General features: G+C 34.0%; 1 pseudogene; it reads left to right on the forward strand.

Moving 5' to 3' along the window:
* Window positions 1-2199: 2199 nt before the first annotated feature.
* LOC143400463 (2-iminobutanoate/2-iminopropanoate deaminase pseudogene) overlaps window positions 2200-13998 on the forward strand; it is a 192789-nt pseudogene continuing 180990 nt past the window's right edge.

Raw genomic sequence — 13998 nt, forward strand, 5'->3', positions numbered from 1 at the left:
TTCAAAGAAGGTATAAGCTGAAATGAGGGATTTAACTTTATTTGGTTGAGAACTGGAGACATTAAGGGGTTTAAGTGTCTTGTGACAAGATCAAATCCTTGTTTTAGAAGGACATGTGGCCACTCAGTGTGAACAGTGCTTGCAGAGGGCAGGGAGTCCAGGTAAATCACTAGAGGAAATTAACTACTAAGTTACTGTGGCTGTGTCCAGGAAGGACAGTGAATGACTCACCTGTGGACACTCTGAAGTTAAATGACAGTATGCATTGTAATTTTCAAATACCTCTTATTTATGCTTAGGCAGAAATGGAATGATTTCTTAAATAAAACAGTCTCTAGGTAGGACACTTGCTAACTTTTATTTGAGTCTTAGGATAACTTATAATATTAGGTGATATAGAGTTTGTGACTTTCATACCACAGAATTTTTGTTCTGGATTTATATTTCATTCTAAACATTTTAACAGGACATTACATTATAACTCCTGGCATTTGAAAAACTGTTAAGCCATGCAAATTATAACATAAGTATTATAGCTTAAAAGGGGAAAGATAGGCCTGAATTTTTTTTTTTTGAAAAATGAATGAAATAAGACACTTTCCTTTAAATTCTTGAGGAAGCAATTCTTTCTTTGAGAAAGGGATGGATTAGATGACTTACTGGGTCATTTTCAGACTTTAGTTTCCATGGATCTGTGATTCATACACATGAAAAATTGTTTTATCTTCTGACTGATGGTCCTTCCAATCATTGTTTTTTCCCTGCCACCAAAAATAAGATTCCTCCAAATAAAAAAATGTTTCAAGCAGACTTTTTGGCTCTGTAGGGCCCAGTGATAAATACAACCCTCAACATTGCTGCTTCAGATGGTAAATCACCCAAAGTTAAATTTATAAAATTCTAGAGATACATTTTGTTTACCCTACAACTAGTTTATATACAAGTCCAGAATTCTTTGACATTCTATTAGAAACAAAGTCAAAAAAATTAAGGAAAAACAGCTTAATGTATTGAAAAATTTCTTTAAGCAAGTTCTATAGGTTTTCAAATGTATGAAATTATATTTATTTCTGAAACCAAACAGTTATCATTAATTATCTGAATGATTTGTTAAGAAAGTGATCAGTATTGGCAATGTGCTGCTGGCAATATTTCAAACCAGATATTATGAGGGATTTTCTTGCTACAATGTAGTTAGATCATATATCAAGTGTATATTTATATATAGGTGTGCATATGTACTCACAGGGAGTAACAGTATACATGTTGCTAAAAATACATGCTCAGAAAATGCACAAGTATGATTATCTAACATTAGATGATGATATCAGCTCAGTGTTCCTAATATTAGATCTTGGGTCAATAACACAAAGTAGGAATAGCTGAATATGAGACTTCAAAACAACCTCAGAACAAGAAAGGAGTCTGAAATCACTCCAGTTTGATCACATTAATTCTAACAGAAGCAAATGCAAAATCCTGTCAAGAAGAAAACACCCTTGATTTAACATATTATTCATATAATCAAATTTGTCAAATATGGTCTCAGAATTCAACTCAGAGGTGAATTCTGTTGCTGGCTCGTGGTTGCTTCTGTGGAAGCAGAAATATCCTGTCAATCAACTGCCTCCAGCACTTCTACCGCCATTGATGCCTCTGATTCTGCTGCTGCCAGCCTCAGATCACCTGGAGGTCTTCTTTCTGGATGCTACTTTCACAGAAGAAACCACTGCCTTCGATGCAACTGAAGCCGACACTGCTGCTGATCCCTGGAGATCACCCAGAGACAATGCCCCCATAGCTGCTATTGTAGCTGCTGCTGCAGCCATCATTACCGCTGACCTGCTCTGGGTTGCCAACCACCACCACTACTACTGCTGCTACAACAGCCTAGAGGACTGTTTCGGAGGAGAATCCAGTTTTGGTTGCATGTGGCTACACCCATTTTGGGACACCAGAAAGAGCTGGGGTTCTGGGTGCCAGCAGGTTTACCACCACAAGAGCCTCTGTCTGGGGACTCCAGCTGCAGGTCCAATGTGGGGAAGCCTGCAGGTTTGGAGGAGCCTGGGGTCTTTCAGCTGAGAGTGCTGCTGGCCATTTTCTTGCTGCTGCTGCACCTCGGGGTTTCTCCTTTGCATGAGTGTATCCCTGGTGGTCTCTCTGCAAGAAGAAGCAGCATTGAAATCTTGAGACTGCAGCATGGCAGATCCTGAGGTATCTGAAGCCCAGATTGGAGAGATAGAGACAGGTTTGCAAGGGCTGATCTGGATTTGGTGTTCCCAAGAGATGTCAGAGACAGAGCTAAGAAACTGTTGAACACTGACAGAGAGAATTTGACTTTCCAGCAAGACTTATTTTATTTTATGTTATTTTTTGATTCACTAATCTCTCTACCATACTTGGAACATAAATTTTTTTATGCATCAGTGTGTGGAGGACAATGATATATGATTGGTGTTTTGCATTTTTGTTGTATTCTTAAGTCTTTATTTTTTTCCTCTTTGTTTGTATTCTTCCTCTCTCTCCTCTATTTTTTCCAACTTTTCTGCAACCAACAGCCACTCTCTGTCAGCTGTCTTATACTCTTCCTGTGAATTTTTACTTCTAGTTTCTATCTTCCTCCCTCATGAATATTGCATACTACACTACCACTACACTGCCTCTGATTCTACTCTGATTTCCAACATAAAACTTTTAAAATTTTTATGAAGTTTGTTCTCCCAACTACCATTTTAAATCATAATTGTTTTAACAAATATTCTTTTTTAGTTATAGATATTATTGAACTCATTACTCTGGTTCATTGTGAGAAAGCAGTAGATGCCTTAGCGGCATTATTAGGTTTAAGGCTATATATTGTGTTCATTGGGTGCTGTTGATATTGGTCTTAAAGTAAAGACAAGGTGCTGGAAACTTCAGGGACACTAAAGGTTTACAGGGTAGAATGTATCCTGACTTAGAGCCATATTTTTAGATGGAAAAACACACTAACAACGTGAAAAAAAAGGAGGGGGGAATAAAACGCCCCAAACAAACCAAGATACTTCTACAACAGAAGCCATTGATAACACAGTAGAAGAAATGTCCAAGAAGGAGTTTAGATTGTATATAGTTAAACTGATACGTGAAGTAAATGATAGTATAAGGAGTGAAATCAAAGAAAAAATACTGGAAGTGAAAGATCACTCCAATAAAGAGTTAGAGATCATGAAAAAAAAGCAGTAATCCTCAAAATGAAGGAATCAGTAATCCAAATTATAAATTCAATAGAAAGCATCACCAACAGATTAGACCACTTGGAAGAAAGAACCTCAGACAATGAAGACAAAATATATAACCTTGAAAGTAGAGTTTAACATGCAGAGAAGATAAGAAACCATGAACAGAACAATGAAGAATTATGGGATAACTCAAAAAGACCAAATTTAAGAGTTATCGGAATAGATGAAGGAGCAGAGATTCAAACCAAAGGAATGCATAATCTTTCCGATAATATAATAGCAGAAAATTTCCCAAACCTAAAGAATGGAATGGAAAATCAAATACAAGAGGTTATAGGACCCCAAGAGTACAAAACTATAGCTGACCCACACCAAGACACATTATAATGAGAATGACTAACATACAGAATAAAATCTTAAAGAAAAAAAAATCAAATTACATATAGAGGGAAACCAATTAAGATCTCAACTGATTTCTCAGCCCAGACTCTCAAAGCTAAGAGGTTCTGGAATAACATATTTCAAGCTCTGAAAGAAAATGGTGCCAACCAAGAATTTTATATCCAGAAAAATTAAGTTTCAGATTTGAAAATGAAATCAAAACATTCCATGATAAACAAAAATTAAAAGAATTCACAACTAGAAAACCTACATTAAAGTGTGTTCTCAACAAAATATTCCATGAGGATGAAGTGAAAAAAAAAAAGTGAAAACCAGCAAAAGGAGGATCTACCCTAAAGTGATGTTCAACCAAATGAGAAACTAAGACAAATAAAAAAAAAAAGAAAGAAAGAAATCAAAATGACAGGGAATACAAATCATATCTCAATAATAACCTTGAATGTTAGTAGCCTAAATTCATCAATCAAAAGACACAGACTGGCAGATTGTATTAAAAGCAATACCCAGGGGCTGTGGTTGTAGCTCAGTGGTTGAGCAATCATCTAGCACATGTGAGGCACACTGGGTTCCATCCTCAGCACTACATAAAAATAAATAAATAAAATAAAGATATTGTGTCCATCTACAACTAAAAAATATTTTTTAAAAAGCAATATCCAACAATATACTGTCTTTAAGAGACTCACCTCATGGACAAAGATATTCACAGCTGAAGGTGAAAGAATGAGAAAAAACTTATCACTCATATGGATTGCCTAATAAGCAGGGATTTCCATTCTCATTTCAGATAAAGTAGACTTCAAAGTTAATCAGAAGATACAAAGAAGGACATTTCATACTTCTTAAGGGTAGTATATATGAGTAGGACATAACAATTATAAATATTTATGCCTGAAACAATGGAGCATCTATGTACACATCAAACAAACCATTCTCAATGTCAAAAGTAAAATAGACCACAATACAATAATACTGGGTGACTTGAACACATCTCTGTAACTACTGGACAGATCTTCCAAACAAAAACTAAATAAGGAAACTATAGAACTAAATAATACAATCAATAATTTAGACTTAACAGTCATATAAAGAATGTTTAGTCCATCAATGAGCAAATATATTTTCTTCTCAGCAGCACATGGCTCCTTCTCTAAAAATAGACCATATCTTATGCCAGAAAGCAGCTCTTAGTAAATACAAAAAAGCAGAGATAATACCCTGCATTCTATCAGACCACAATAAAATGAAATTAGAAATCAACAATAAAATAAAAAATAGAAGCTTCCATAAAAAATGGAGAATAAATAATACACAATTAAATGATGAATGGATAGTAGAAGAAATCAAGGACAAAATAAAAAAAATTCTTAGACGTAAATGAGAACACTGATACAACATATCAAAATCTCTGAGACAGTATGAAGGCAGTACTAGTAGGAAAGTTTTTTTGCATTGAGTGTATTCATTAAAAGAATAAAAAGTCAACAAATAAATGACCTAACACTACATCTCAAAGTCCAGAAAAAGAAGAACTAATCAACACCAAAAGCAGAAGAGTACAGGAAATAATTAAAATCAGAGCTGAAATCAATGAAATTGAAACAAAACCAACCAAACAAACAAAAAAATTGAAAAAATTGACAAAACAAAAAGTTGGTTCTTTGAAAAAATAAATAAAATAGAAAACCCCCTGGGCATGCAAATGAAGAGAAAAAGAGAACTCAAATTATTAAAATAAAAGTGAAGAAATAAACATCATAACAGACACATCTGAAATACAGAAGATAATTAAAAACTATTTTGAAAATTTATACTCTAATAAAATAGAAAATATCAAAGACATCGACAAATTTCTAGAGACATATGACTTATCAAAACTAAATGAGGAGGTCATGCATGTTTTCAATAGATCAATATCAAGTAATGAAATAGAATACACCATCAAAAGCCTACCAGCCAAGAAAAGCCCAGGACCAAAAGGATTTTCAGGAGAGTTCCACAAGACTTTCAAAGAAGAATTAACACCAATACTCTTCAAAGTATTCCATGAAATAGAAAAGTAGAGAACCCTTCCAAACTCATTCTATGAGACTAATATCATCCTGATACCAAAACCAGACAAAAACCCACCAAGGAAAGAACATTTCAGGCTAATATTCCTGATGAACATAGAAGTTAAAATTCACAATAAAATTCTGGCAAATCACATACAAAAACATATTAAAAAGATGGTGCACCACCATCAAGTAGGATTCATCCCAGGGATGCAGGGTTCAACATATGGAAATCAGTAAACATAATACATCATATTAATAGACTTAAAAACAAGAATCATATGATCATCTCAGTAGATGCAGAAAAAGCATTTAACAAAATAAAGCACACCTTCATGTTCAGAACACTAAAAACCTAAGGATAGTAGGAATGTACCTCAACACTGTAAAAGCTATATGTGCTAAACCCAAGGCCAGTATCATTCTAAATAGAGAAAAAATGAAAGCATTCCTGCTAAAAACTGGAAAAAGACAAGGATGTCCTCTTTCACCACTTCTATGTAACATCATCCTTGAAAATCTAGCAGAGCAATTAGAAGAAAGAAATTAAAGAGATACAAATAGGTAAAGAAGAACTTAAACTAACACTGTTCGCTGATGACATGATTCTGTATCTAGAAGATAAAAAAATTCAACCATAAAAATTCTAGAATTATAAATGAATTCAGCAAAGTAGGAGGATATAAAATCAATACCCATAAATCAAACATATTTCTTTACATCAGTGAAGAATCCACTGAAAGAGAAATTAGGAAAACTACTCCATTTATAATAGCCTCAAAAAAAAAAAAAAAAAAAGAAACCTGGGAATCAATCTAACATAAGAGATGAAAAACCTCTATAATGAAAACTACAGAACACTAAGGAAAAAAAATTGAAGAAAACCTTAGAAGATGGAAAGATCTCCCATGCTCCTCGATAGGCAGAATTAATATTATCAAAATTTCCTTAGTACCAAAAGCACTATACAGATTCAATGCAATTCCAATCAAAATCCCAATGCCATTCCTCATAGAAATAGAAAAAGCTGTCATGAAATTCATCTGAAAAAAATAAGATAACCAGAATAGCTAAAGCAATCCTTAGCAAGAAAAGTGAAGCAGGAGGCATCACAATACCAGACCTTAAGATATACTATAGAGCTATAGTAATACAAATGGCATGGTATTGGCACCAAAATAGACTTGTAGACCAATGGTACAGAATAGAAGCACAGAGACAAACCCACATAAATATGGTTATGTCATACTAGACAAAGGTGCCAAAAATATTCACTGGAGAAAAGATAGTCTCTTCAATAAATGGTGCTAGTAAACTGGAAATCCATATGTAGCAAAATGAAATTAAACCTCTATGTCTCACCCTGCACAAAAATCAACTCACACTGGATCAAAAACTTGGCCACTAAAACAGAGACCCTGACTCTGAGAAAAAATAGGCCCAAATCACCACGTCAACCTAGGATCTGACTTCCTTAACAAGACTCCTAAAGTTCAAGAAGTAAAATCAAGAATTAATAAATAGGATGGATTCAAATTAAAAAGCTTTTTCTCAGCAAAGGAAAAAATAATGTGAGGAGAGAGCCTGCAGATTGGGAGAAAATCTTTACCACATCCACTTCTGATAAAGCATTAATCTCTGGGATATATAAATAACTCAAAATACACAACACCAAAGAAAAACAAATAATCCAATCAATAAATTGGCTAGGGAACTGAATAGACACTTCATAGAAGAAGAAATACAATTGATGAACAAATATATGAAAATGTATTCAACATCTCTAGCTATTAGAGAAATGCAAATCAAAACTACTCTAAAATTTCATCTCACTCCTGTCATAATGGCAATCATCAAGAATACTGGCAAGGATTGGGGTTGTGGCTCATCGGTAGAGCGCTTGCCTAGTATGTGTGAGGCCCTGGGTTTAATCTTTAGCACCACATAAAAATAAATAAATGAAATAAAGGTATTGTGGCTGACTATAATTAAAAAATAAAAAAAACACAGGCAATAATAAATGTTGGTGAGGATGTGGGTAAAATGGTATACTCATACATTGCTGGTGGGACTGCATATTGGTGCAACCACTATGGAAAGCAGTATGGAGATTCCTCAGAAAATTGGGAATGGAACCACCATTTGACCCAGCTATCTCACTCCTTATTTTATACCCAAAGGACTTAAAATCAGCATACTATAGTGACACAGCCACATCAATGTTTATAGCAGCTCAATTCACAATAGCTAGATTATGGAACCGACCTAAGTGTCCCTCAATAGATGAATGTATAAAGAAAATGTGGTATATATAGTCAATGGAATATTACCAAGGTTTAAAGAAGAGTAAAATCATGGAATTTGTTAGTAAATGACTGGAGTTGGAGAATATCATGCTAAGTGAAATAAGCCAATCCCACAAAGCCAAAGGCCAAATGTTTTCTCTAATATGAGGGTGATAATTCACAATAAGGTGGGGGAGGTCACTAGGGAAGAATAGCATTACCTTAGTTAGATTAGGTAGAGGGAAGTGATGGGAGGGGAGGAGATGTAAGGATAGTAAAGATAGTAGAATGAAACAGACATTATTACTGTACTATATATGTGACTTCATAACCAATATATGATTCTGCAACATACACACTCAGAAAAATGAGAAATTATACCCCATCCATGTATGATATATCAAAGTGTATAAATGCATTCTACTGTCATGTATAACTAATTAAAATGAAAAAAAATTAAAAAGAGTAATTATGGATTAAAAATCCAAGTGAAAAACCAAAAATAATAATACAAAAATATAAAAAGGACCAGACTCATTTGATAATTAGATCAGTTAGGATTCTCTAAAGAAACAGAACCAATAGGATTCACCTGGGTTTCTGTCTCTGTCTCACTCTCTATTTATCTTTTTAACTATAATCAATCTATAGCTATCTCTCTATCTATCTATCCATCCATCCATCTCCATCTATTATCTATCTAGCTGTATTTCACATTATTGTGGTTTCAATATTGTACTTTCAAATTCGAAAATTAAGGGCAGGCTGGAAACTTAAACAGAAGTTGAGGTTAGAAAGCCAACCCATATTAAACCCATAGAAGATCTTGAGTGATTAGAAACTCTGGCAGGAGTTTCTATGTTAAAGTTGAGGCAAAACTCCTTCTTCTAGTAACCATATTTTACTCAATGAATTGGCTGCTCAACAAATTGAGTGAGTCTTACCCACATTGTTAAGGTTAGTTTTCTTTATGGACCTCACCTGGTTATAAATGTTAATCACATGTACAAAATGCTTTCATAACACATGCAGGCTAGTGTTTGACCAAACAACTGGGCACTGTAGCCTGGTCAAGTTTACACATAAAATTGGCCATCACCATTAAGAATAAAATAAACTTCAAAATAAAAAAAATATATAATTATTGAAACTTATTACCTATCAATAAAATGATAAAAATTTGTGAAGTATTTAGCAGCACATTAGACAGAGTTAAACTGAGAATTACTGTCATGGAAGATCTATCTGAAGCAATTACCAACTCTACAAGAAAATGCCTGTATTATCCAGGCATGAGGAACATACTTATTCAGGAAAAAGAACCAGAGAAAACTTTCACCTGCTGTGGTGTTCCCTAATTAGAAGTCACTAAAGCCATGTCCTCATATGTCACCTGCTCTATGAACACTTTTTTGCTTTTCCCAAATAGGCATAATCCTTTATTTTTCTGGAGCTTTAACAATACTTTCATGTTTTATTTTATGGGCACTTGCATTCTGACTATAATGCCTGGTTTCAGACTTACCTTCCTAATAGAATACATGATCTGCTCATTGAGAAGATATTTTCATTTTCATATTCCTTGAATACATGCTAGAAAGGTGTTACAGGCTGAGTTGTTTCCTCCCCTACATATGTTTAAGCCCTAACCTGTAGTACTTCAGCATGTGATTGTATTTGTAGACATTGCATTTAAAGAAATAATTGAAGCAAAATAAGGCTGTTAGAGTGGGCCCTAATCCATGTGACTGTTATCCTTATATGAATAGATTAGGACACACAGAAAGATACTGGGAGTACACATACACAGAAGGACTGCCTTGTGGAACTACACCAAGCCATTATATTGCCTTGGTGTTTACAAGTCAAAGAGCCTCAGTGGAAAACAGACCTGCTTGTACCTTGATCCTGGACTGCCAGACTCCAAATGGTGAGAAAAAAAAAAAAAAAAAACATTTCTGAGGTTTAAACCACTCAACCTGTAGTATTTTGTTATAATAGCCCTAGCAAACCAATATACAAGGCATACAACAAATATTTCTGCAATTAGGTAAAATTCCTGCATGACTAGAAAGAGGACCTGATTGTATCTATACTACCCTAATCTGTCCTAACAATAGGATGCATCTACTGACCACTTAACATTGCTTGTAGGGGACTGGAGGTGTGAAGTAGTGTGAAGGCAGGGAGATCACATTGGAAGGCACCTCCCATTTTTAAAGCTGAAGATGTTTAGTAGAGCATTGGGTCCTCTCTCAATAGAGGAAGGGGTAACCATGTTATCTCTTTTAATAACTGCCATTTGAGAAGTTTTATATCCATTTATACTGATATTATATTACACAATTTAGATGGAAAAAAAATGATATCCAAATCTGACTTTCCAAATAAAGAAAATTGGTCATCAAAAACATGAGCTCTCCGTGGTCTAGCTAATGAGGAATCGTTCTACGTTTTACACCGTGGTGAATCGGAATTAAGGAGTACATATGTGTGCACTCACATTGTGGGTGGGGCCTGGTGTGGGATATAGATAATTCTTATTTGGGGGGAGTTAAAAGGTTATTTGAAAAGAAAAATGATAAAAATATAAACTTACCCACATTAAATGGTTTGAGCAGGAAACTGAAATATTATGTGCCTTATCAAAGATCATTGCAAGTCACACAGTTGTTTGCACATGTAGATTAGAAAGCCCAGAATTGGGGAGTGATCTGAAAACTTGCCCTATATATTCTTGGAAAATTGGAAATTGATGAGTATTTTATTTTTGTCTGATGTAACACAGCTAGTAATAAATGCTCAGCAGATCTTTGTTGAAATTAATTACACCAAATAAAGGTGAAAAAAAATCAATGTGTTCTCTGATGATTTTACTATCTTTTCCTTTCCTTTAAGAGCATTTTCTGTGATCTCTGAATCATATTGAACTTGTTGCTCTTGGACAAATGGTAGCACTATTTTTGTAAGTGGCCAAATTAGCCATTGTCAAGAGTGTGTATTATAGGAAGGAGTTGAGCTGTGTGAGGGTGATGATCAATCTAGAGTGAAGTTAAATAAAGCTGAAGTGGCTGTTAGAGCTTTCGCAGGTCCTGTTCAGGCACAATTTCTCATACTCTGCTACACATTCCCACATGTACTTCAGTACTTGAAAGCTCCAAACTGATGTTTGGTAGAGAAGGGTTAAAACAAGGAGCTGAAATGTTCTCATTAACTTAAATATTTAGTAAATTGATTTTTATACTCGTATTGATTAGATTGTTTCTATGATTTATTTTCAGATGCTAGAGTACCGGTTCTGTCTTCTTCTACACCCTGTTTGATATTGTCTGAATGTTTGATATTGTCTGTTGTGGGCATGGTCCTGATGAAAATAATGCCCACACAAACAGGTCCTCATCATGCTGCTTGTGAAGCTGTGTTTTGCTATTTATTATTGTCTGAGTATAAGTGACACCAACGTCAACTGTCTGAATCTTCAAATGGATGTTTAACCTGGAGGTTCCTTAAAGAATAACAGCATATTTAAAAGCAAAGCAGACTTTTAACTTTCAAGGAGAATATGGTTGTTATTCTTATCCTGTATTTCCATTAATCACTTTGTATTCAGAATTAACTTTAGCTCATCATCCCTGTTTACTGCATGGAGGTCATAACTTTAACAGAATAAGTGAAGCTCTAGACCCAACACTGTTAGGACACTAATACCGTTACTGATTTTGTTGGAATACATGACTGAAGAATGAGAATGCACTGTTATGTTCTAACAGTCTACAAACTTTTTTTATGTAAGAAAGAAAAGTCATTATATTGGGTGAGTTTAGTTTGTTACCATAGAGGGGGAAATAAGGAAAAAGCTTTTGACAATTGGTTGAAGTGAAAAATATGACTTTTGAAGTGTTTTTGTGCCCGGGAGTGTTGCTCATTAGCATCTTCCTCTTTGCCGACTGTCTAATCACCCAACAGGTCTGACAAGCTCTCACCAGAATCACAGCTACATGAAGCAGAATCTTTTCTTTGAGCCAGTCACTTTTAAGTCCAAGCAGGGTTGGATGTGGAAAGTGGAAAGGAAATACATGTAGTCTTAATTTATTCACATAACAAAAATTCACTCTGTATGGTAAACATATCATTTAACTCTTGCCTTATCAATGAATATAAACTTATTTATAATTCCTGTTGAAAATAAATAATATTGTTTACTTTGCATTGCTATTTTTGTGGAATATACTTCTTAATGTTGGTTTGCTGTTAATTTGCGTGTGTGAAAAAATTTAAAATTCAGAGAAAAGTTGGAAGTTCTAAAGATTTCCAGTAAATTGTGAAATTGTGTCCTTATAACTCCAAATACTTGTATTTCCTACAAGCAAGGTCATACTCCTTACATAGCCAAAATGAAACTGTCAGCATTAATGTTGATTTATATTATATATAATAACATACTATTATTAATCATATAATACTATAATAATACGCTATTATTAATCATATAATAATCATACTAGTAACTAATCGTGGTTCAAGTTTTACCAGATGTTATAGTAATGTCCCTCAGAGTAAATAGATCCAGTTCAGAATCATACACCAAACTTAGTTGTCCTGCATTTTTTATATCCTTCACTTCTTTTCTTTTTTTCTAGTTCTGGGGATTGAATCCAGGGCCTTGCGAGTCTTCATTTTTGAATAGTTTTTTAGTCTTCTTGGTATTTGTGATGTCCCATCAGTCACTCAATATTCTGCATAAACTCAGCAATATTTGATGTTGGCATTTAAAGTATTTTTTCCCTCACCAATGAATACAAAGTAATGTACCTTTGTTGTTTTACTTGCACTTCATTGACTTTTACTAGTGAGTTCAGCATATTTTCTTAAGATTTTGTGGTTTGCATTTCCTCATGTCTATTTTTCTACCAGAGTACTTTTAATTTTAGATTTTGTAGGCACTTAGAAAATAATCACAAATGTTGCAAAATTATTTACTTTATTTTTTTCCTCAGGAATTTGTATGTGATATAATTTTAAATACTTCAGTCATTGAATATATCCGTCTTTTCTTTGATTTAGTATTTTGCTAGAGGACTTAAAGATTTATGAATATTTTCTTACACATTAACTTAGCAATTTTTATTATTCTTTTTCATTTAGATTTTAATCAGTCTACACACTAATTTTTACATGATATAAAAAAGTGTGTCTAAGTTTTTGATTATTGTAAATTAATTGCTAATTATGCCAGTACCATTCATTAAAGAAAGAATCAATTTCTTTCTAAATTAAGGTTATACTTTTATCAACTTAATTATATTTGCCACATATATTGGAGCTATTTTTTAATTTTTTAAATCTTTTTAGTTGTATATAACACCTGGAGACATTTTGACATAATCACAAAAGCATGAAATATATTTTGCTCTAATTCAGTCCCCAGAATGTCTCTCTTCCCTTTTTTCTCTCTCCCCTGTTCCCCTCCCTCCACTCTACTGATCTTTCTGTAATTTATTTATAGTTTTTTTTTTAACTTGTGTTTTGTGAATATAGTGAATGATGGGATTCACTCTGTTATATATGTACATATGAAAGTTCAGTCAGATTTATTCCACTGTTCTTCCCTTTTCCCATCCCTCCTTCACCTCCTCAATTCCCTTTTGTCTACTCAAGTGATCTGTCTTCTATTTTGATGAAATTCCCTCACCTCCCCCCTTTTTCTATCTCTCTTTTTTTTCTTTTTTATTTCCCATCTCCTTCCCAAATCCTTTTGGATTTGCTTCCATATAACAGAGAGAAGAAATGGAACTTTGACTTTTGTAGACTGGCTTATTAGAAAAAGAGTCTCCACTTTGATCCATTTGCTGGCAAATGCTATCATTTCATTCATCTTTATGACTGAGTAATATTCCATTGTGTATATATACCACATTGTCTTTATCCATCCATCTGTTGAAGGGCACCTTGGTTGATTCCAAAGCTTAGCTATTGTGAATTGTGATGCTATAAACATTGATATGGCTACATCTCTTTAGTATGCTGAGTTTAAAT

Source organism: Callospermophilus lateralis, chromosome 5 (genome assembly GCF_048772815.1).
Source record: "Callospermophilus lateralis isolate mCalLat2 chromosome 5, mCalLat2.hap1, whole genome shotgun sequence".
Taxonomy (NCBI): Eukaryota; Metazoa; Chordata; class Mammalia; order Rodentia; family Sciuridae; genus Callospermophilus; species Callospermophilus lateralis.